General features: G+C 41.2%; 1 protein-coding gene across 2 annotated transcripts in view; it reads left to right on the plus strand.

The window, feature by feature from the left end:
• Positions 1–24,921, plus strand: part of best4 (bestrophin 4) — an 88,224-nt gene that overhangs the window by 13,217 nt on the left and 50,086 nt on the right. The window contains exons 2-3 of one of the 2 annotated variants that reach the window (XR_009446067.1): positions 2,572–4,635; positions 22,668–22,801. The gene's annotated coding sequence lies outside the window, so the exon portion shown is untranslated. Of the gene's footprint in view, positions 1–2,571; positions 4,636–22,667; positions 22,802–24,921 lie in introns of those variants that run through there. The other variant, XR_009446068.1, reaches the window with a different exon arrangement.

A 24,921-nucleotide genomic window follows, 5' to 3' on the forward strand; every position in this document is an offset into this window, starting at 1 on the left:
CTGGCATCTGATATACAGATGTATGCCCCATGAAACGGTACAATGGCTAACATTATTCACTCTTCTATCGGCTATTCACAGGTCAGTCAATCTATGAATGAAATAAGTTAATTTGAATTAATAAACATTGAACTTACAAGAAACTATAACACATCATTTTTTATTATTGTACTGCTCTGCAAGTAAGGATGGGAAAAGACAAGAAAGACTTGCATTCATGTTGCACCTTATCACATTTGCCAAGGTTCCTTCAACTGTACCTTCCAAATATGCAAAGTCTACCACTTGAAAGGACAAGGGCAGCAGGCGCATGAAACACCAGCATCTGCAAGTTCCCTTCAAATTGCACACTGTCCTGACATGGAAGTGGTAGAAGTATACGTGGAGCTATTTTGCCAATCCTTCATTCTCATTGTATCAAAATCCTCCCTAACAGCACGGTCAATGTAGTAGCAGTGATTCAAGAACTGCAAGTAATACACCTTCTCTCAGGCAAGTAGGGATGGACAATAATGCTGCCTTTTCCAAAAATGCCCACAACTGATGAACGATTTTTTAGAAATCCCTCATAAGTATCCCAAACCATTTCAGACACTATGAACTGTGAGGAAGGAAGTGGAACACTCTCAGTTTAGAACATTCTAAGCTGTTGGCAACAAGATAATGATGTGAGAGGAGAGACAGTGCTAGAAACATATTTGCTGTGCTTTCTAATAGTTGTTTGCAGTTAACGTGGAAGATTGTGCATACCTTTAAATTAAAATTATATTTTTGGAATTTTCCTTTCCCTCATCATTGTGTAAGAAGACAGAGGGTGGTGGTTGGTGGGAAATGCTCATCCTGGAGTTCAGTTACTAGTGGTGTACCTCAAGGATCTGTTTTGGGGCTACTGCTGTTTGTTATTTTTATAAATGACCTGGATGACGGCATAAAAGGATGGGTTAGTAAATTTGCGGATGACACTAAAGTCGGTGGAATTGTGGACAGTGCGGAAGGATGTTTCAGGTTACAGAGGGACATAGATAAGCTGCAGAGCTGGGCTGAGAGGTGGCAAATGGAGTTTAACGTGGAAAAGTGTGAGGTGATTCACTTTGGAAGGAGTAACAGGAATACAGAGTACTGGGCTAATGGTAAGATTCTTCGTAGTGTGTATGAGCAGAGAGATCTTGGTGTCTATCTGCATAGATCCCTGAAAGTTGCCACCCATGTTGATAGGATTGTTAAGAAGGAGTATGGTGTGTTAGATGTTATTGGTAGAGGGATTGAGTTTCGGAGCCATGAGATCATGTTGCAGCTGTACAAAACTCTGGTGCGGCCGCACTTGGAGTATTGCATACAGTTCTGATCGCTGCATTATAGAAAGGATGTGGAAGCATTGAAATTGTGCAGGAGAGATTTACCAGGATGTTGCCTGGTATGGAGGGAAGGTCCTATGAGGCAAGGCTGAGGGACTTGAGGCTGTCTTCGTTAGAGAGAAGAAGGTTGAGAGGTGACTTCATAGGGACATATAGGATGATCAAAGGATGAGATAGGGTGGACAGTGAGAGCCTTTTTCCTCGGATGGTGATGGCTGATGGTGAGCGGACATAGTTTTAAATTGAGGGGTGTTTCATATAGGACAGATGTCAGAGATGGGTTCTTTACTCAGAGAGTAGTAAGGGCGTGGAATGCCCTGCCTGCTACAGTAGTAGATTCGCCAACTTTAAGGGCATTTAAATGGTCATTGGATAAACGTACGGATGATAATGGAATAGAGTAGGTTAGATGGGCTTCAGTTTGGTTCCACAAGTCGGCGCAACATCGAGGACCAAAGGGCCTGTACTGCGCTGTAATGTTCTATGTTCTATGGCCCAGTATCATGTAACATTTCCCATCTAAGAATATGGAAATCTGGTGGCTGGTAATGATAGGTGGGGAGGAGGAGAGAAGCTGGTGATCATAAGGCAGTTAAAATGGAATAGGGAACTTACCCACATTTTCCCCACTCCAAACTAGCTGCCTGAAATTTGAGATCACAGCTGGCAAGTGAAATAACTCCACGAGCGCTGGTATCCTGTAACTAAGGCACCCTTTATTTACACATAAACAGTCCTTGACTATAACACTGCCTCATATAGAGTCAGGCACCAGAATGTCAGTATCGCTGATGCTCAATCTTTTTGTGCCAGCCAGGGCTCCCTGATTGGACCAGATTAACAGCCCCAGTTAGTGAACTCATATTCTATGAGGTGCAGCGAGCTGGCCCCATTACAATCACTACACCAAGGACTTTCACTGCAAGCCCTATGCAACTCCTACAAGGTCACTGGGTCATATTCTGTTATTTGAACCTTAGACCTAAGCAAGGGAGCCATAGTGGCCAACCCTTCTGGGAATGGGGTTTAGGGGCCAGAGAATGATAAGGTAGACTCTTCAATACCTTTACATTTTCATAAAAACTTTTTTAACCAATCAAGTACATTTAAACTAGTTCTTGAAGAAATCAACAAACAAAATGCCACTCATGCTTGGGTTTTCTTTTATACTGTGATACTCCTGTCATTTAACCGTGTCCTGATCTGTTCTTCCTAGGTCCAAGGCTGTGGAAATTACTTCAGCAGTGGATTCTACTACAAGCAGTTTTTTGGGGTCCAGAGGCTGCAGATGGTGTCTGCCTGTGTGTTGACAATGTTAATTTCAGGACTTTTAAAGTTAGCCAGGTGAGAGAAGAATGTTGCTTAAACTTCACTGGTTCTTACATTGGCAGCCTCCAATGGGATGTCTTCACAACTTTGTCAGGAATCAAGGTCCTGGACCTCTCAAATTGTAACATTTCTGACATTCACAAAGTGGATGAAAACCCAAGTTCTCTGGAGGCTCTATACCTCGATCACAATCAGCTCGAACAATTACCTTCTAATTTCCTCATAAATGCACCCAGTTTAAAGATCCTTCACCTGGAGAAAAACCATCTTCAACAGTTACCAGAGAACATTTTAAAGGCTTCAGACCAGATTCAGGAGCTGTACCTAGATACCAACAATTTAAAATCTATACCTTCAAGTGTCTTTAAACCCAGCCTCATGATACTGTCTGTTTTCAATAACACCTTGGAGTGCACATGTGCCTTATATGATGGCTTGGCAAATTATATTACTAAAAATCTAAGCATCAGTGGATCAGAAAATATGATTATGTGCTACACACTGACGCACCCTGAAGGTCTGAATATTATAGACATTCATCACTCAGATATCTGCCGTTCCTATGGTCTCACAGCTCTCTTTATTTGCCTACCATTGCTTGCAATTCTTGTAGTGGTGTTATGTTGCTATTGCTGGAAAAGTAGAAGGTCTGATTTTAAAGCCATGAGACAAGACAGTCAAATTTGCACCATCGAGAAATCTAGCTTTTCAAATGTAGGGGATCATCATTATATAACCTGCAGGACTCCAGAGACAACTCACATTCCCACAGGATATGAAAACAGTATTCTCGCAAGAAACCAGCTTATGTTACGTCCTTCAACAGCATTGCTGGGAAGTAACCGTGACTTGTATGAAGAAGTGGAAATTAAGCCAAGTGTTTCTGTTGACTCAGTCACATGTGTTAATGTGTCCAATAATAAAGTGGAAGAAGAAGGTGCAGTTGAGGAAGTCCATGCTGAGCCAGCATTGGTGAACGTCACAGAGGAGTTACAAGAGTCAGATCATCAAAGGCTCTACATGAATAAGTCAGCAAATTACTACAATCTAGTTCCTGATATTGAATTAGATGATTCTGACCATGGTGAATATGAAAATATCGATTTGTCTTAAGTGATGTGGGATAATTTGTATAGGAGACTTCTCGAAAGCCAGAGTCAAACATTTGACAGTATGCAAGACTGCCTTGGGCTGATGAAGATGGACTGTATTTTAGCACATTCATGTGAAGATTAAAAACAGAATAATTGATGGGAGAGACACATTACTGAGGTTAAATTATAGACTTACCATTGGGATAATGCCAATAACATTATAACTGCTCGTTAATATGTGGGATATCAAAGTAGTGTTTTCACCTAGGTCCAAGATGTAGTTCAAGTTTTAAGTTGCCATTCTATCAATGAAAAGCAAAGTTCTGGCAAATAAATATAAAAAGAAGTCAGGGAGTCAAAAGGGAGAGAAAACATCCAAAAAGATGCATGTCCTAATATTTTCCTGGTAACTTTGAATATTTTTCAAATATAATCCAATTGGAAGTGTGGACTGTCTTTATGACAGGCACCAATAGTTCAGTCTAGGAGTTTGAATCTATCTTACCCTAACCCACCTGGCAAAAACTGAGTGGGTTTGGGGTGAATACGAAGTTTATGGCCATTCTGATTGAAATTAAAGAGGGCAAAATTAGACCAGGCATATTTGAATTCACCCATAACTCAAGTTAAGATTAAAATAGAGCATCACCAGTTTGATCAGAATTCTATATCGTGTTTATAGTGATTCATTGTTAAATTCAAACAGCCAGTACAGGACAGAGAAAAGACTTGTCTTCTAATGGTGTCATCGTTTATTATATCTTTGAAATCTTACTTGCAATACTTTCTGACAGGTGTAACTGTCTGTTCAGCTGGTTCAACAAGATGTTTGGAATGAACCTCCTGCCTGTCCTCAGGTACATGTCAAGCAAGTTTCATGAATATATGTTGAAATGACAGAACATTAATATTCAGTGCTTGGATAGAACACTGAAATATTAATGTTCTGTCATTACCAAAGTCATATTGGACAGAATATTGTTTGAAACTAAAGAAGTTGTGACCATCAGACCTTCTGCCATGCCTCCCTATCACTATCAAAATGACAGCTAGACATTCTACATCCACAATTATAGCAGGGAAGCAGGGCCACATACCAGCTTTTCACCCGAGCCACCAACACCTCCAGGGATACTATGACAGGTTGCTGGCAGTCCTTAAGGTTGTGATAGAAACTCCTTTTGGAAGGACAAAGCCCAGTAGTGGGTCACCCCTCAAGCACCAAAGCCTTACATTTGTTAGGTAAGTTGCCCTCTTACCTTCAGAATCCGGTGCCCCTTTCCGATGGGCTGTACTTCTTTACATACTGCAGCATAGCCTCACACGACAAGGCTAGTGCAAAACATTTCGCATTAAATAAAAGGAAACTGCTGCAGATGCTGGAGATCTAAAATAAAAAGAGAAAGCACTAGAGAAACTCAACAGTTCTGGCAACGTCTGCATAGATAAGAAGTGAATTAAAATTTCCAGACAATACAATTCATGGACCAGTTGATATGCGGCCCTGAAAATATACAACCTAGTGAGAACATTTGGTTGAGAGATTGCCTTCATAATGAGTGAGGGATTCCAATAGGAGCCTGTACCTCTACATACCAAACAATCCCAAACCACAATATTCAGCTAGCGTCATGGTAAGGTGACTGCCAAGTGAATTTCCTTCTTAACCCTGTTGGGGTTGTAAGAAGGCTTGAAAATTGGCAGAATATTCAACTATTGTACAAATTGAGCTTTATCCTGCCTTCAGCTAATACCCTTAGACTTTCCTATGGCATTGTTAGAATTGCCACAGGTAGAACTCCTCCAGCTGTTTATTCCTCTTACCCTAGGGTAAAAGGCAATTGTAGCCTTGCTACCCTGTCCTATTGGCATCGGCATTCAAACCACTTGCCTCTATTCATCACTAGATGCACTCACAAAATTGGTAATTGATACCCTTAGGAATGTGCTTTAAATATGCCAAAACTGGTGACACATTAACAGTGTTCAGGCACCAACAATTGCACTCTAGAATGGTGTTGTGAGAAAGTGAGTAATCACTACGACGTAGCAATTGGTTCAAGCAACAGTCGAAAAGGATTGGTATTGTGATCTAGGAGCACTGAATGCCTCGTAGTCACATGTAGCGTTATTACTTTTGAAAAGTGTGACATTTGATGCTTTCATAAACATAACATTTTATATGTTTTATATAATATTATACTACTGTTAACATTAATGATACTTTACTGTATTTATGTAGAGAAACACAATGCATAAGTTGGGATTTCCTGCTTATTTTGTATATGTGGGGGCATTTGAGAAGTCAGAACAGTTGATCATAATCAGGCGTCCGGTCACAAAGTCAAAACTAAGATCCCACAGCTTCCAGGTCTGACAATTTTATGAAGAAAAATGTGATACCTTATTGATAACTTAAATACCTTCAATTCACTCAGTAGTTGAGTACTAACGCTTGAATCATTTCAGAAGTTAGGAAAGATGTAAACCACTGTACTTTTAACTTGGACTGGATTCTTGTATGTTTTGTTTTTTTCACAATTAAGAAGAGCCATGAACTAGAAGGGACACAGGTTTTGACTTGAGCAATCAAGTCCCTATTGTCTGCTTTTTGCTGTGTTCTCTTGCAATAGGTGTTCATTGTATCAAGTCTGTGATAGCATTGACGTGACTACTATTTTGATGTGTTGGACTAGGCCTGCATAACTGCCCAAAATGAAAGAAAGACTGCATTATTACCACTTAAAAAGAAAAACACTCATCCCTTACAATGTTAGTTTCATGGTTGGTTAGATTAATATCTGTAATCTGTGACCTTAATTAGCCTATTTTTTTTATTCACAAAACCATTACTGGTCAGAAACTTTTCTATTTGCTATGTTACATATTTTTCATACCTGTTTTCAGCATAACAAGTGTTTTTTTAATGCAATTTATGTTCATAAACTCATCGATATGTTGCAGAGAGATATTGTGTCCTGGAAATCTGACAATATTCTATCTAGAAAGTGTATGCCCTTGCTTTTGAACATTACTTAAATATTTCAATTTTAATCCATGCTCTTGATAACTTACATAGGAAGTAAGAGCTGGAGTAAGCTGTTTGGCTTCTCAAGCCTACTCTGTCATTCAACTCAATCCTGGATGATCTTATACTTCAATGCTACTTTTACACACAAGCCTATACTCTTTTGATATTTATAATATCTGGAAATCTATTGATTTCTATCATGGGTATATTGAAAGCTGGACTTCTTCAGCTGTCTGGGGTACAGAATTTCAAAGATCCATTATCTTCTGAGTGATGAACTTTGCTTTCATTTTAGTCCTAAATGACCTATTGTTCATTCTGAACAGTGTGTGCTCTGGTTCGAGACACCTCAGCAAGAGGAAACATCGTTCCTGCATCTACCCATTTGTACCTTTGTAATTTTACAAGAATTTTGTAAGTTTCAATGAGATCACCGCCCATTCTTCAAAACTCTTGAGAAGACAGGCCCTCTCTGCTATACATCTCCTTCATAAAATAATCCGGTCACTCCAGGAATCAGTCTGGTTAACCTTTGTTGCACTCCATTTCTGGTAAATATATATTTTCTTGGGGAAGGAGACCAAAACTGTACGTAATAGACCAGGTGTGGGCTCAACAATGGTCTTTACAATTGTAGCTAGACTGCTTTACTCCTGTACTCAAATCCTGATGCAATAAAGGGCAACAGTACTAATTACCTTCCCAATTGCTTGCTGGATGTTTGTCAATACTGGCTTAATTTTTAAAAAAGTCTGACACTCATTAATGCCTCAACACGGGAAAGAAGATAAATACAGAATTATTTAATATGGTAGTGACACAGAATATAATTTGCTTATCTGGATATGGTATTTGCTGAAGAATGTTAGAGATGTGGATTATTGAGGGCACTCATGTTGGCCAATTTCAAACCAACATGAACAGTGACGGAGACATTAAGATGAACTTCACCTAAGATCTGTTAATATTTAGAAGCCCAAAAACCTCTTGAGGAATTGATATATCACTGCACTGAAGCATTGGCACTGTGTGAAAGTAGCACTTCATGACTTCTTGCTAGCCTTGTTGTTAAAAATAGCTCCAATTTCCTAGTTGATCTCACCCACACAGGTTGCTTGGTATAAGGCATACTGTAAAATGAGGATATTCCTAATATAGGAAGTCTGTCTCTTATCCAGCCACCTCCGACACTGGGACACACAGCCCCCGAATCCGCCAAATACTCTCCTAATTTTTCTGGGTCCCAGATTTTTTTTGCCCTCAGTTTCCAAACCGACCCAATGTGTTGGTTGCTTACTGATTACATTTCAGCTGACTATTTCACTAAAACTGAAATTGCTGGAATTACTCAGTACATCAGGCAACATATGCAAAGAGAGAAACAGAGTCAATGTTTCAGGTCAAAGACCTTTCCTTAAGCTTGTTAAGTATTTCCAATATTTTCTGTTTACATTTTGGGTTTTCACCATGCACAGTTTTAGTAAAATATTTAGTGTAAGACTGATATGAGACAGTCTACACAAAATGAGGAATGGAATTCTGAATAAATTGCAAATTCATTAATGAGTTGTTAGACAATGTGAGAGACTGTATGGACACATATGTCATGACGAGATAACAAGGTGTAGAGGTGGATGAACACAGCAGACGAAGCAGCATCAGAGGAGCAGGAAAGGCTGACGTTTCGGGCCGAGATATTTCTTCTCCAGCATCTGCAGTTCCTGCCATGATGAAATGAATGTTTTTGATCCTGTGAAATACAAATTCCAAGGATATCAAGTGGAGAACCTTGAAAACCTACAGTTTAAACCACATCACTATAGTGAAAGAATTCCTGTATGTGTGAATACAAACATATTAAGTAAGAAAAATGATAGAAATAGCTTCTTGTTTTCTATAAATTTTTTCGCATTGACAAAACTGTTGAAAAGAAGTTAATATAAATACAAATCAATAATCTAAATGGCAGGAAGAGTGTGATCAAAATTTGAAACACGTCTGCTGAACAAGGCAGGCCAGAAAGCATCAGAAGAGCAGGAAAGCTGACATTTCGGGTTGGGACCCTTCTTCATTTTCTGAATTTTCAGCTTTCCTACTCCTCTGTTGCTGCCTGGCCTGCTGTGTTCCTCCAGCTCCACACCGTGGTATCTCTGACTCCACCATCGGCAGTTCTTACTATTTCTGTTGTACATATTTGCCCGGAACGCATTTTAAAAAAAACCTCCAATGCTTTGTGCAAACTTAACTGTCCTTGCAGTGCATGCATATGCAAATTTTACAATGTAAATTAAACATGCATTGGTTCCCTGGAAGTAGCCAGGAAGACTCCATGCTAAGTCGGGTCACTATAGTCTTACCAGATCATAGGGCTGCTCTCGGCCATTAGAGAGAGACAACTGGTGGTGATTTAACCTGAAGGCCACCACACCTCAGGCGGAGAAGGTGTCTTTCATGATCACCTCAGCCAGGGTGGGGATTGAATCCATGCTGTCAGCATACATGGCTTCACAAATCAACTGTCCAGCCCACTGAGCTAAACTGACACCCACTCCATGCTAAAGAACCTCTTTGGCTACTAGTAAGATGCTGAAAATCCCCAAGAGGGAGGGATCTCTTTTTGAGTCTGAGATTCGCTTTGAAGGTAAAGCAGAATATGAAGAAGGGATCCAACCCGAAACATCAACTTTCCTGCTCCTCTGATGCTGCCTGGCCTGCTGTGTCCATCCAGCTCCCCATTATCTTGTTATCTCTGACTCCAGCATCGACAGTTCTTACTATTGCAGAATATGTCTTGCCTTGAAAGTACGCATGACTTTAGAGCTGCTCCTGGGTTGAAAAATGTTCTATTCCCTAATACTGCCACCAATCATATCAACTAAACAGAGACATTTAACAAAAATATGATAGCAGATAGTTGAATACATAAACTAAAGAGTGGATAACATTGTTCCTCACTGACTGGTTAACGAATGAGTGTTTGTTGTCTCCAGGCATCCTCATTGAAGCAAGCATAAACTCAAATTGTATACTTATTTGGACAGAGATCTGTAACTAAAATGTGCTTTTTGAGAGCAGGAGAATAATTAAACTGCTGTGTTGAAGCTGTTATTTGTCATTTCTCTGTAGTGTTTACTTGTTTTCCTTGTTAGCAATAAGAACAATACAATTATGATGAAGCTTCTTGAAATGAAAGTTAAGTAGGAAATTGATACAGAAACCAATTATATGATATAAACATCCAGTGCATGGTCATATGAATATAAATAACAAGTGGCAATGGTATGGAAAATATAGTTGTAGAAAATTACTTCAGTGCAATTTGCATGAGTAGGACAAGAGGATTCAAGTTCAAAGTAGTTAAAGACAGGCATGTGAAATCTGATCAATGCATGAAATGGATGTCCAAATAAAGTAGTTGAGATGAAAATCCTGCAGTCATTTAACAATCAGATGCTGCAGTGGAGGTAATTTAGCATTTTTCTGAACAAATGAAAAGATAACACCCCTAATCTTAATTAATTTAGCACATTGTTCCAGGCTATTTCATCTTTAAACAATGATTTGGATGGGGTGGTCAGCGCTGGAGGATCTCCACTCTTCATCCATTAAACAGCTGCCTGCAGACTGTTTGTGGGACAAAAACAAAGTTGCTGGAAAAGCTCAACAGGTCTGGCAGCATCCGTGAAAGAAGAAACAGAGTTAATGTTTCGGGTGACCCTTCCTCAGAACTGTTTGTGGGTTTCTGCTTGACAAGGAGAAAGTCATCAGGAGTCCATTACAGTACAACACCCTCTACAAACAAGTGTGCTGACTTTTACTAGTGTCAATTGGGTTCAATGTTTTTGAAGGGTTTCACTTCACAAAGCACAGGTTTTCTCCACCCTTCTCTGCAACTTGCCTCATTACCTTTCTACCATGGGGGAGGCGATGGTGTAGTAGTATTATTGCACTGAATTTAGAATTTATCATTCTAAATTTCAAAGAATATTGGCTCATTTTATTTCACCATAGCTCACAGGACAACCACTCCATCACAAGAATTGAGTTAAATCAACTTCCATTGCACTCCCTTAATGTCAATTGTAATTTTAAAATTCATTCATGGGATGTGGGTGTCACTAGCTGGACTATCATTTATTGCCCATCCCTAGTTGCCCTTGAGAAGGTGATGGTGGGCTGCCTTTTTGAACTGTTGCAGCCCATGTGATGTAAGTAGACGCAGAGGCGGAGGGAGTTGGAGTTGGAGGATTTTGATATAGTGACACTGAAGGAATGGAATATATTTCCAATTCAGGATGGTGAGTGGCTCTGAGGGGAAATGTCAGGCGGAGGGGTACATCAGCTTTTGTCTGATAGGCCTCTGCATCATTTGGATGCAACACACAGCACCTGAGACATGATTCTGAAAGATGTCGCTGGGTACAGTGATCGGTCATAGACTGTAAATTTGTTGTTGCTCATCAACAGAGACCCAGATAACATTCTGGATACCTGGGTTCGAATCTTGCCACAGCAGATGGTGGGATTTGAATTCAATAAAATATCTGTAATTAAGATTCTAACAACAACCGTGAATCCATTGTTCATTGTTTCACATTGTTTCACTAATGACCTTGGGGGAAGGAAACTGCTATCCTTATCTAGTCTGGCCTAAATGTGACTCCAGACCCACAGCAATGTGGTTGGCTCTTAACTGTCCTCTGGGCAATTAGGGCAATAAATGCTGCTGAGACAGTGACGCCCTCATCCTGTGAATGAATAAAAAACAAAATGTCTCCATGATGCCCCACTCACCCATCTTCTTCTCATTAGGGGCTGTAGTACTCTCAGCTGCTACAGTCTCCCAGGATTCATCGTGCTGGTGTCAGCCATGCACCAGGTCAAGAGCCAACTATCAGGAGTTGCCTTTCACTATCCATGTGGTGGAAAGTTATCTGAAAGGTAACTTTTATCACAGCATGTTATTTCTTATTCATTCACTGGCAGTGGGTATCGCTGGCTGGTCACCACCTCTTGCCCATCCCTAGTTCAAATGGCCTTCCAATAGCCTCCAAATGGTTGTGAATGTTCACTTTAATTCAGCAACAACAAGTGATGCAAAAGCAATTAAACAAGTGCATTTGCTTCTGGGAACAGACAAAAACCTACCTTTTGAGCAACAACAAATTTACAGTCTATGACCGATCACTGTACCCAGCGACATCTTTCAGAATCATGTCTCAGGTGCTGTGTGTTGCATCCAAATGATGCAGAAGCCTATCAGACAAAAGCTGATGTACCCCTCCGCCTGACATTTCCCCTCAGAGCCACTCACCATCCTGAATTGGAAATATATTCCATTCCTTCAGTGTCACTATATCAAAATCCTCCAACCCCCTCCGCCTCTGCGTCTACTTACATCACATGGGCTGCAACAGTTCAAAAAGGCAGCCCACCATCACCTTCTCAAGGGCAACTAGGGATAGGCAATAAATGATAGTCCAGCTAGTGACACCCACATCCCATGAATGAATTTTAAAATTACAATTGACATTAAGGGAGTGCAATGGAAGTTGATTTAACTCAATTCTTGTGATGGAGTGGTTGTCCTGTGAGCTATGGTGAAATAAAATGAGCCAATATTCTTTGAAATTTAGAATGATAAAAGATGATTTCATTCAAACTTACAAAATGCTCACAGAGATCAACAGACCTGATCGAGGATGGATGTTTCCCTTGGCTAGGGGGTCAAAACCAGACATCACAGCTTCAGAATAAGAAGTAGGCGATCTAGATATGAGATGAAGAAGAATTTCTTCAGAGGCTGGTGAATCTTTGGAATTCTCTGCCTCAGCTGGCTTGCGGAGGCTCAGTTGTTGAGTATATTCAAGATTGAGATTGATAGATTTCTACAAATTAAAAACATCAAGGGATATGGGGATGCAGTGGGAAAATGATCTGGAAGTAAAGATCAGCTGTGATCTCACTGAATGGTGAAGCATGCTCAAAGGTTTGAATGGCCAACTCCCACTGCTTTTTCCTATATTGCTCTGAAAGAGAGAAAGGAGAAATGTGATTAATAGTGATAAAAGAGATGCACATGAATGTGAAATTAACTTTTAATTTCTTTAAAATCTCCAAGATTAATTACGTTCTGAAGGATTGACACTTCACATTTACAAAGCTGTGTTTTGATTGCCAAAAATGTTAAAGTTGTTTTTAGTATGGAACTGGTAGGCAAGTACTATAACTGCATACCTTTCACATGTTTAGCTTTTTCCCAGAGTGGGGGGCCAATTACTAGGAGTCATGAGTTCAAAGTGAGAGGAGGAAAGTTTAAGGGAGATATGCGTGAAAAGTTCTTTACACAGATGGTGGTGGGCGCCTGGAACGCGTTGCCAGCGGAGGTGGTAGACGCAGACACGTTAGCGTCTTTTAAGATATATTTGGACAGGTACATGGATGGGTGGGTAGCAAATGGACACAGACTGTTAGAAAATAAATGACAGGTTAGACAGAGGATCTTGATCGGTGCAGGCTTGGAGGGCCGAAGGGCCTGTTCCTGTGCCACAGGTTTCTTTGTTTCTTTGTTTAAATACTGAATCCCTAGGCAAGGTACTGGGGTAGCAAAGTTCATGGAAGAGCAGAATAAAAAAGGCGGGAACTTGCTGATTTCTGTGATTTACTGCCGATGACAGAAGTTGCTGACTGATTCATACCTAAATAGTAGTGAGCACTGATACTTTCACTGTCATTTAAACCATAAAGTGTAGGCCAGTATATTGCTTGGAGTTTAGCAATTCCAGATCATTTTTTTCTGCTTGTCATTTGGTAATTTATTTGAACTAAGTACATATAAATGTCACAATGTACGTGAGCAGAGCAGGTGCTTTGATCTTTCTGGATCCAGAGTTCAACTGATTGTTTATTTGGACTTGAGTCAGATATATAATTGTCACAAATTCCCACAGCAAAGTAGTCGGGTTTGAGAGATTGCAAAGTGAGTGAGTACAAAGTGACTGATAGGTTTGATTGATTGTTTTTGAGGAGGTAGCTTGGTGTGCAGATGAGAGTAGTGTGGCTGATGTAGTCTATGTGGACTCCAGTTAGAGTTGTGACAAAGTTTCACATGGAAGGTTAGTCAAGAAGGTAAAAACACATGGGATCCACAGCACTTTGACAAATTGGATCCAACCTTTGCTTAGTGGCACGAGTTGGAAGGTGATGGTTCAGGGGGTTTTTTTGTGACTGGAAGCTCATGTCTTGTGCATACTGCAGGCTTTGGACCTTTACTGTTTGTACTGTACTTTAATGATCAAATCATAATTGACAAAATGTGATCAGTAATTTTCCAATTAAAGGAAAATTGGTGATGTGCAAAATAGCAACAGGGCTGGTCAGATGGGCTGATCAGTGGAAAGTGGAATTTCATTTGGAAAAATATGAGGTGATGCATTTTGGGAGGACCAACAAGGTTAGGGATTCCACTTTGAATGGTAGGACCTGAGGAAGTCAGGGGATCAGTTAGCTGGACGTCTGCTTTGTGATTAGAGTGAATCTAATAGCATGGGTTCAATTCCGGCACTGTTTGATATTACCATGAACTCTCATTCTCAAAATCTCCCTTCACCTGAGGTGTGGTGACCCTCAGGTTGAAGCACCGCCAGTCATCTCTCTCTCTGGCCAGGTAGAACTACAACAACTCGACCTTTTTCACAAAGGCTCTGAAGGACCTTGTTGTACATGTCCACAGATCACTGAAGGCAACAGGACAGGTGAAGAAGAGGGAACACAGCAGGCCAGGCAGCATCAGAGAATTTTATCTCTGACTCCAGCATCTGCAGTTCTAGCTATCTCTGAGGACAGATGAAGAAGGTAGTTAAGAAGGCATATAGGATACTTGCTTTTAGTACCTGAGGCATTGGATACCACAGCAAGGAGCTTATGATGGAGCTAATATAATGTAAATATACCCAGTCACCACAATAAAGGAAGGATGTGATCGCTCTAGAAAAGGTCTAGAGCAGATTCACCAGGATGTTGAATAAAAACTGAAAAAAAACTGCGGATGCTGTAAATCAGGAACAAAAACAAAGTTGCTGGATAAGCTCAGCTGGTCTGGCAGCATCCACGAAGGAAAAAACAGAGTTAACATTTCAGGTCTGGTGACCCTTCCTCAGAACCCTTCTAGTTCCAGACTGGAGGAGTAAACTTAGTTGGGTAGTTTTCTCAAACAGGTAGTACAGGCATGGTAGGCCAAATCGCCTCCTCCTATGCTGTACAGTTCTATGATTCTTTGATCCTATGATAAAATCAATGATATTGATTTCATCCATCTTATCAAATAAAAGAGTAGATCAATCTTGACAAGAGATTTAAGCATGTAACCTTGCCAGCACAATCAGGCTATTAGATAATCTTTTATTCTCATCTAAATCGCTTAGGATAATTCCAATTCCCCTCTTAGTTAGCCTTGTGCACATTCAGCACTAAACATTGACAGTGCAGATTGTACCATGTTAAAGAGAAAGCAACACCATTGTGGCTTAAGTGTGTTTTATTTTTGTTTTAACTCATAGTCATGATATAGGCATTGCCTGCAAGCACATCAGTTATTGCACACCTCGTTTTTACCTTGAGGCAGTATTGGTGAGCATTCTTCTGAAACTGTTGATTCCATCTGAATTAATGCATTCAGAATACAGTTTCAGTATATGATTCACTTAACATTAGCATCTGGCCTCTCTCCCATTGAACAATGATGTGCAGATGGTAACGCATTAATAGGAACATTTCTCAAGAAAGGAAATGCCTAGTGATCACTTATACTGGGTCTGGTAATGGACGAATTGAAACTGTTCCAAGCAATGGGTCAGCTGGTAGTTTCTGAGTGAAAGGATTGGATTATTTTTATGAATAGTGGCTCCATTGAAGTTATTCGTGTCAGATGTTTCCAAATATTGACAATAAAATGTATTTAAACATTAATGCTGCCCTGCTGTCAGAGACAGTGTGGAAAGGTTTTACAATGTAGTTTGAACTTTGAACCAGCAACCAGGATGGCGGAGTTGAACCAAGCCTGGCTCATTCACCAACCAAAAATATTTCAAGAAAATCATAGTTCCTGACCAACCATTATAGTGTCATAGAGTAATAGAATTGTCTAGCATGGAAGCAGACCCTTCGGTCGAACTCGACCATGCCGACCTGCTATCCTAAATTAATATAGACCCCTTTGCCAGCACTTTGCCCATATCCCTCCACACCCTTCCACAAGCTAGGGAAAGTGAGTAGACTTGCCCTGCTGAGGTGAGTTGTGAGTTGCTGAGGTAGGTAAGTCCTCACAACTTCTGTCAGTTGGGTCCTAAGGGCAGAATTCAAGGAACTAGGAAGAAAGCTAAGAAATCAGACCTCAAAGGTAGTGCTCTCAGGATTACTACCAGTGTCACGTGCTAGTCAGAGGTGAAATGACAGTTTATACTGGATGAATATGTGGCTAAAAAGATGGTGTTGTGGGAGGGTTTCAGATTCCTGGGGGAGATGGGACCCGTACATATTGGGCGGGTTATACCTGGGCAGCACTGGGACTGATGTCCTAGGGGGAGTCTGTTCTAGAGTGGTTGGGGAGAGTTTAAACTAATATGCCAGGGGAATGGAAACTAATGTAAGGAGTCCGGGAGGGGGGGCAAGGACCAAAACAAAAGGTAGAAAAGAGAATAAGGAAAGTGATAGGCAGAGAAACCAAGGACAAAATTCAAACAGGACTATTGAGAAAAATAAGAGTGAAATAAACAATATTAAAAAGAAAAGCTTAAAGGCTTTGTGCCTTAATGTGCGAAGCATTTGCCATAAAGTGGATGAACTAATTGTACAGATTGATGTAAACGGGTACACAAATGAGATACCAGAAATGTTGGAGAATGCGAGGTTTAGTGAGACAGAAGAATTGAGGGAGATTAATATTAGTAGAGAAATTGTGCTGGGAAAATTGATGGGAATGAAGGCAGATAAATCCCCAGGATCTGATAATCTACATCTCAGACTACTTTTGGATGTGGCTCTAGAAATAACGGATGCATTGATGGTCATCTTCCAGGATTCTATGGACCCTGGAACAGACTCTGCAGATTGGAGGTTAGCTCATGTCACTCCAATATTTAAAAAGACAAGTAGAGAGCAAACAGGGAATTATAGACCAGTAAGCCTAACATCAGTAGCGGGGAAAATTCTTGAATCCATTATCAAGGACTTTATAACGGAGCATTTAGAAAGCAGTGGCAGGATCAGACAGAGTCACCATGGATTTATGAAGGGGAAATCATGCTCAAAAAATCTGTTGGAATTCCACGAAGCTGTAACTAGTAGAGTTGATAAAGGTGGCGGGGGGAGGGGTGCGGTCGATGTGGTATATTTAGACTTTCAGAAAGTGTTTGACAAGGTCCCCGCTAAGATCTTATTGTGCAAGATTAAAGTACATGGGACTGGGGGAAGTGTATTGTGATGGATAGGAAACTGGTTGACAGAGAGGAAGCAAAGAATAGGAATTAATGGGTCCTTTTCAAATTGGCAGGCAGTAACTAGTGGGGTGCCACAGTGATCGGTGATGGGACCCCAGCTATTCACAATATTTGTTAATGATTTGGATAAGAGAACAAAATGTAACATCTCAAAATTTGACTTGGTTGGGATTGTTTTCGCTGGAGTTCAGATGAAAAAGGGGGAATCTCATAGAGACTTATAAAGTTCTAACAGGACTAGACAGGGTAGATACAGGGAGGATATTCCCAGTGGTGGGTGTGTTCAGAACCAGGGGTCACAGTCCAAGGATTTGGCGGAGAATATTTAGTACAGAGATGAGATAATTCTTCAGCCGAAGAATGGTCACCCTGTGGAATTCATTACCACAGGAAGTAGTTGATGGCAAAACATTGAATGTATTCAAGAGGTGCCTAAATATAGCATTTGGGATGATTTAGATCACAAGTTAAGGGGAGAATGCAGGAGTAGGCTATTGAGTTGGATGATCAGCCATGACTGTGATGAATGGCAAAGCAGGCTTGAAGGGCCGAATGGCCTCCTGCTGCTTCTATCTTCTGTGTTTCTACGTTTCTACTCATATACCCATCCAGATGCTTTGTAAATGTTGTAATTGTACCAGCCTGTACCACATTTTCTGGCAGCTTATTCTAAACACGTACCACCCTCTGTGTGAAACAATTGCCCCTTAGGTCCCGTTTAATCTTTTCCCTCTCACTTTAAACCTGTGCCCTCTAGTTTTGGACTCTAGGGAAAAGATCATGGATATTCACACTATCCATGGCCCTCATGATTTTATAAGCCTCTATAAGGTCACCCCTAAGCCTCCGACAGTCCAGGGAAAATAGTCCCAGTCCATTCAGCCTTTCCCTATAGATCAGACCCTCCAGCCCCAGCAACGTCCTTGTCAGTGATAATGGGAACTACAGATGCTGGAGAATCCAAGATAACAACCCAAAACCAGCCCAGTTCTTCCCCTCCCCCCACTGCATCACAAAACCAGCCCAGCTCGTCCCCTCCCCCCACTGCATCCTAAAACCAGCCCAGCCTGTCTCTGCTTCCCTAACCTGTTCTTCCTCTCACCCATTGCTTCCTCTCACCTCGAGCCGCACCTCCATTTCCTACCTACCACCTCATCCCGCTTCCTTGACCTGTCCATCTTCCCTGGGCTGACCTATCCCCTCCCTACCTCCTCACCTATACTCTCCTCTCTACCTATCTTCTTTTCTCTCCATCTTTGGTCCACCTCCCCCTCTTGCCCTATTTATTCCAGTTCCCTCTCCCCATCCCCCTCTCTGATGAAGGGTCTAGGCCCGAAACATCAGCTTTTGTGCTCCTGAGATGCTGCTTGGCCTGCTGTGTTCATCCAGCTCCACACTTTGTTAACGTCCTTGTCAATTGTTTCTGCATATTTTCAAGTTTAACAACATCCTTCCCATAGCAGGGAGACCAGAACTGAATGCAGTATTCCAAAAGTGGCCATACCAATGTCCTGTATAGCCACAGCATGACATTCCTGTACTTCACTCATCCGGGCAAGTGGGAGCCAATGCATCATACTCCTGACCCATGCCCTGCTGGTGGCAGACAGGCCCTGCGGAGCCAGATAAGTTACTTAACACAGAACTCCCACTTTCCCATCTCCTCTTGGCTGTGCTATTTATGTAGCTGACCCATTCTGATCGATGGTAATGCCCAGGATGTTGATAGTGAGGGATTATTTCCAATGGTAATGCCTTCGAATGGAAAAGGATGATAGCTAGATTCTCACTTGTTGGAGACCATCATTACCCAGCACATGTTTGGCACAACCATTTCTTGCCGCTTGTCAGTAAATTTTGTTCCGGTGTGTCTACACATGGACACAGACAGTTTTAGTATCTGGGGGGCCACAAACGATGCTGAACATTGAGTAATGATGATCAGCAAATGTTCACATTTCTGATCACGTGATGGCAGGAAGGTCATTGATGAAGATGGGTAGGTTTGGGGCACAACCAAAAAATTCCTGCAGAGATGTAATGAAACAGATTATTGGCTTCCCACAACCAGTTTCTTTTGTGCTAGTTATAACAACTGGTGAAGAATTCTCCCCACCCCCCTCTCTGGTTCTTCATATAATTAACCACCACCATTCACAACAGGGTTTGACAGCACTCCAGAGTTCTGATTTTTTTAATATTTAAAAATATATCATCGATAAAAAAATCTTCATTGTACATTCACAAACGCAGTTCAGTTCTGTACGGTAGCATATCAAGGAAACAGACAAACATTGGACAAACCAAGGGTATCTCTTACTTGAACACGATTATATTTCCATGGATTTGAGGTACCAGGAAGGGCTATTAATGGACCCCATTTAACTTCAACAGGAAGACCTCAGGCAGTGATCCCTCCCCACTACGCCTTGGTGGCAGGTTCCCCAAGCATAATGCATCCCTCAGCAGAGTTTTGATCCGATCCAGTCACTGTGGAATCACTTATCACTGGCTAATTCTGCTGCTTAGCATGCATATAATCCTGTGTAGCTGCTTCACTCTTACAAAAATGCATGTCTCCTCAATGTGTAATTACAATAACAGCTCACTTTTTATATCACTCTTAATGTTTTAAAAGGTCCCAAGAACCTTCCCGGGAGAATAGATTTATACAAAGTCAGGCAGCATCTGTGTACAGAAACAGAGTTAATAGCCCCAGATTTGCAGACTGGAGGTAGGTAGCAAAAGTTAGGAGCTTTCCAGCTCAGCTTGCCTGCCTTGGGAGAACGTGTCTCTAAGGAAGGGATCTTCATTGCTGGGGTGGTGGGGAATTTGGGGGGGGGGGTGCAAGATGGGGGGGTGGTGGCTACTGTTAGTCACATTGAGCAAGCCACAGAGGCACTGGCGAGGTCACACCTGGAACATTGTGTGCTGTGTCGGTCTCCTTATTTGAGGAAGGATGCGCTTGCTATAAAGGGAGTGCAGCGAGGGATTATTGAATTGTTTCTTGGGACAACGGGAGTGATATATAAGAAGAGGTTGAGTTGTTGGGATTCTACTCACTAGAGTTTAGGAGAACGAGGGATGAGAATAAAATTCAAACTGCTTCGGTGTCATGGAACTTTACCCCAGTAAAATGCCCCCATGCTAAGGGGCAGCCCCTCATGATCCCATGTGACGATATGCCCCTCCACCCACCTCCAAGCTATGATACATTTGTGGCCTATTCACCCACTATTTAGAGGCAATGAAGCCTACAGTGACAGGTGGCTGTTTTTCTTTGGAAAAGGCTTTTTAAAAGCCTTCCTATCACAAAAATGTTGCCAAAAATGAATTTCTCCATGAGAAGTCTGTTTGGGAATGAAAAGATTTATGATCGAAAGTGACATGATAGATTGCAGACCCAGGTAAACGAGGTTTGAGAGTGTATAAATACATCAAAGTAGATTTTGCCTTGAAACGGAACATAAGAATGCTCCAGAGAGAAAACTCTAAGAAGATGTTGCTTCTGACTCAGACTGGAATAGATTTCACTTTATTGAACATTATACAGTCGCTTTTGCACAGGGCTACAGGGGCTATTTAATGGGATCACTCCTGATTTGTTGTTTTTGTAATTATGAGGAACACTAAGGCGCAAGTATGAAATATGTTTTCATGTTTTACACAAAGTAAGCCCTCCCATGTCAGGTATGCCACTGATTAGGAGAAAGGGAGAGCTCCTCTAATTGCAACCCAACAATGCACCTTAACAAGAGCCATAGAAGAGCACGCCCTACTGTGTCCATTTAACATTTCTTCCCATCCACGATGACATCAGAGTACAATTGATGATATAATACAAATCAATATAAGCCACCTAACATTGCAAACTTCTCCTGCTCTGCAATCCTCTGAGAACTCTACATTCCTCAAACTTTTGTCTCTTGTCAATCCCTGTCTTTATTCACAGTACCTGAGGCATCAGCTGTCTTGGCACTAAGTTCTGCAAATTTTTTTCGCTTCATGTCTGCATTTCTCTCTCTCTCCCCCTTTGTTATGAATCTTATTTCTTCGATGAAGCATTGATTCACCTGTCAATGTTGGGTGTGCTAACAAATTATATCTGAACTCAGTCCAAGATCTATTGTAGCTGTGCCTATTATTGCATTAAAGTTACTAAATAAATTAAGTTGTTGCTCCTGTTACAAACAACTCATATCCACAGAAAGATCACATTCCACAGATGTTAACAGCTGGATAGGGAATTTGAGCTGTCACCATTTTGGAGAGATACTATTGGGTAGTTACTCATCTTTCTGCCACATATTTTTGATGGCTTGGTTTCTCTCTACGGACATAACAATATTTGAAAATATATATTAGGAAATAGTATTGTCTTCAAAGAACACCCAATAATTTGTTAAAGAATTTTGGAAAATGTTTTCCCAGTTAATTGATCTGTGTCACTTGAATCATGCTCATATAATACCTCTTACAGCTCTGGCACAATCACTTCTGATGCTGTACTTGACCTTAAAGCATATTTTCAGACAGCCCTGACACACAGGAAAGGTCTCTTGATCCCAGGCATATTGCACCTGGGTTCCATGATTTGATGATGATAGTCCTGTTCACTCAATTTGGCAGGCCAACAATTCAAATCTTATTAATAAATCTGCACTCAATGACTCGAATCTATCAGCCACCTTTCTCCATTGGCATATTTTTAGAATGCAACAGGAAGGGTATGGCACGCAAACCAGACACTCTATAAACAGGCTCACTTCTCTAATTCCACCCCAGCTCTTTACGTGAGGAATAATGTGTGTTTAAAAAGAAAAGAGTCCTCTTGAACACAAGGCTGTCTACATTCAAACACCTTTTTGCTATCACTGTAAATACTCTAGGGGTTAAATACAAAAATACATCTCTCTATGCACATGCTTCTGTTCAAACAAGTGCCTTTTGATTTATTAACTCATTTGTCACTGAATCCTACTTTGCTCGGGAGAATTATTCACTGACTTAAAATTTGGAGTGGAATATTGTCAAGGTTATGTGTGTTTTATGAGTAGAACACTTCAAGTGCTCAGTGTGATTAGGTAGCTAGAAAGCGTTCAAACTTTTATTTTACAAAGTAAATAGGCACACATCATGGGTGCCCAGCAAACTTTAACCTTTATTTTACTGAGCAATTAGGAAATGTTGTAAATCAAGATTATTGTCAAAAAGGGTGGGAAAAGGTTTGTGTAGAACAGAAATACTAGAATGAACCAGATAGGCCAAGCAGATTTTCCTCTGTGCAGCACATGCTGTTTAATATGCTTTGATGCTTCCTCTTCCACCGAGACTCTGAGATCAAATTCTTATCCTTTCACAGGTCTCAATATTCTTGCAGGTCGGAAAAGAAACAGCCACGATTAAAACAAGCTGTAACATTAATTTCGGAGATGTGGGAGAACGGTATGAGACATGCCACACCAGCTGGGCTTTTCTGCCCCATGGAGAAGAACAGCAGAGTAAGGACAATTGTTGGACCAAGGAAATGAATCTTTTTTAAACATTCTGGTTCAAATTATAAAACAAAATAACAATTGATCCTGTTCTCCCAGCATGCTGATCTGCGCCAAGGGAGGGCGGTATGGAGAATTGGCGCTGCAAATGTAATGACAAACCTGGCCTATATTTTTCTGCTGGAAGTATGGGATTGGTTAACTTACTCTGTTTTATTACACAAGCTGGGACAAGTCTACATTTATTACAAAATAATCTATAAAATTCTAACAGGATGAGTCAGGTTAGATGCAGGAAGGATGTTTCTGATGGTGGGGAAGTCCAGAACCAGGGTTCATGGTTTAAGGATAATGGGTCAACCTTTTGGGTGGCAAGGTGGCTCACAGCAACAGGGTCCTGGGTTCGATTCCACCCTTGGGTGACAATCTGTGTGGAGTTTGCACATTCTCCCCGTGTCTGCATGGGTTACCTCTGGGTGCTCTGATTTCCTTCCACAGTCCAAAGATGTGCAGGCTAGGTGGATTGGCCATGCTAAATGGCACATAGTGTTCATGGATGAGTAGATTAGGTGGATTACAGGGGGAGGGGTCTGGGTGGGGCGCTGTAAGGGTTGGTGTGGACTTGTTGGGCCAAAGGGCCTGTTTCCACACTGTATGGGTTCTATGATCTTTTAGGACTGAGATGAGGAGAAATATCTTTATCCAGCGAGTGGGGAGCTTGTAAAATTCAGAAAGTGGCTGAGGTCAAAATATTAGTTTTTTTTAAGAGGAGGTAGGTATAGCTCTTCTGGCTAAAGGGATCAAGGGATATGGAGGTGTCAGGAATTAGGGTGCTGAGCTCAATAGGCAGCCATGATCATACTGAAAGATAGACCAGGCTTGAGGCGTCAAATGGCCTACTCCTGCTCCTGTTTCCAATCGTTCTATGAAAGAAATAAAATCCTTATAAGAAGTTTTCTAAGCTTCACTGCTTCATCTTTCCTACCAATAAACACATTTGTTTGGGCCAGCATTCGCAGAGTAACATTTAATCAGAGTCCAGACCTGATGTTTTCTGCAATGATTTCAAATTTTTTTGAATGAAACTGGTGCTTCAGACTGGCCCTCTGTCCAATTGAAAGTAATGAAACCAGTGGGAAAAAGTGGCTGGTGCTACAACATTGTGGGCCTGCAGCAGCATTGCTCAGTGGCCATGATTCAAAATCCATCTTTAAGGTGGTCTGAAGTACTGACCTTGCTCTAAACTGGGTGTCCTATCGCTGATACACAGGAGATTCAAGTACATGGCAGATGCAGTCTAACACAAATAAGTATAACGTGGATCAGTGTAAATTTAACCACTTCAATGGGAAACGTAGATTGGCAGAGCAGTCTTTGAATGGCGATAGATTGGGAAATATTGATGTACAAAGGAACCTAGGTGCCCATCCTCATCCTTCTCAACATGCCTGCAGCCTTTGGCAAGATTGACTATTGAAACTTTGCTCCAACATTCTTTCACTTTCATCCAGCTGGATAAGGTTGCAATCAACTTATTCTGTTCTTATCGGTGCAGTCACAGCCTGTGAAATACGAACAATGGATTCTCCTTTTATTGCTGCACTATTACTTTGCAATCCATGGTCCCCTCCTATTTATTTGCCATCTGTCAGTGACATCAGCCAAAGCACAACAGTAGTTCATGATAGCTCATGATAGCCAGCTGTACCTTACCAACATCTCTCTCCACCAATTGACTGCCTTTAAGTTGTCTATCTGTTTGCAAAACATCTTGTATCGAATAAGTAGAAAGATCCCTCAACTAAAGCTTCGATGCCACTGGACGAAGTTCATTACCCTGCCACCAATTCTATTTCTCTTGGCAATGGCCTGAATTTGAATCAGACTGAGCACACAATTAGTGTTATACTTGACAACAAGATGAGTTTCTGATCAGATTTCCACCTCTATCAATAATTTTGTCTATTTCCATGTCCATAGCAGTGCCTGACACTTCCCCTTCACCACCTCATCTGCTGCTGACCTCTCATTCTTTCTTTTCACTCTGACCGCAACTATTCCCGTAGTATCAGCCATCTTTCTATCCTCCATAAACCTGAGATCACTCAAAGCTCTCCTGCC

The sequence above is a fragment of the Stegostoma tigrinum genome, chromosome 8 (genome assembly GCF_030684315.1).
Source record: "Stegostoma tigrinum isolate sSteTig4 chromosome 8, sSteTig4.hap1, whole genome shotgun sequence".
Classification (NCBI taxonomy): domain Eukaryota; kingdom Metazoa; phylum Chordata; class Chondrichthyes; order Orectolobiformes; family Stegostomatidae; genus Stegostoma; species Stegostoma tigrinum.